Below are 817 nucleotides of genomic sequence, written 5' to 3'. Positions count from 1 at the left end.
TCAGTCCCTCTCCCCTCCTCAGAGGTCAGGAGGTGTGACCAAAAGTTCCAGTTCTCTGATCACATAGTTGGCTCCACTGGCCACCAACCCTAATGAAAGATACCTAATAAGGCATCTCTCTCTCTCTCTCTATCTTCTTCATCATCATCATCATCATTTAGGAAATTCCAAGAGTTTTAGGAGCTGCACGCCAGATACTGATGAAGACTAATATATATATTTCTTACTATAAATCACAACATCACAAGGATAAATTCCTAGCAGAATTATTGGGTCAAAGGGTATATGAATTTTATATTTTCATAGATATGTCCATGATCCTGAGTATCTGAGAAAGCTGGGGTTAAATCTGTGCTCTGTCACTTACTAGTGGTATTAGTTCAAACAACTTAGTCTATTCATTCTCCATTTCCTTGGCTAGAAAATAGGTATAAAGTCTGCCTCAGAGTAATCCGTGGATGACAGAATAAGTTCAGTTCATACTGGTTAGGAGTTGGTTCACATACACTCATCATCCCTTCCTCTCCTTCGTTTTTCTCTCTCCTGATTCCTCCTTGGGTTTTTGCGAAGATGCCATTCCATTTCAGGGCAACAAATATTTTTTCCACGCAGACTGCGTTCTCTCCCTCTTACTCTCCCAAAGGAAGAGAAGAACGATCATCGATGGCTATTGGCAGCTGCAAAAGCAACACCAAACGCCGGCTTCACGCTCAGGAGAAGACACTGCGCCTCTTCCTCGTGGTTTTGGTGCTCTACACTTTCGGAGAAACTTCTCTAGTAACGGACTATAGAAAACGATCCCTGAAAGTACAGTCTT

The 817-nt window shown here is 42.1% G+C and overlaps 1 non-coding gene across 1 annotated transcript; it reads right to left on the bottom strand.

Annotated features, from left to right (window-relative positions):
• Nucleotides 1–603: 603 nt before the first annotated feature.
• LOC118999549 (small nucleolar RNA U3) lies at nt 604–817 on the bottom strand. The gene has a single exon (XR_005069130.1). It is a non-coding gene; the product is annotated as a small nucleolar RNA U3 (small nucleolar RNA).

This window comes from Sturnira hondurensis, unplaced genomic scaffold, assembly GCF_014824575.4.
Source record: "Sturnira hondurensis isolate 20B ecotype Veracruz unplaced genomic scaffold, ASM1482457v3 Scaffold0014854, whole genome shotgun sequence".
In the NCBI taxonomy this organism is placed as follows: Eukaryota; Metazoa; Chordata; class Mammalia; order Chiroptera; family Phyllostomidae; genus Sturnira; species Sturnira hondurensis.
The sequence above is the reverse complement of the archived record's forward strand: the minus strand, read 5'-3'. Positions and strand labels throughout refer to the sequence as shown.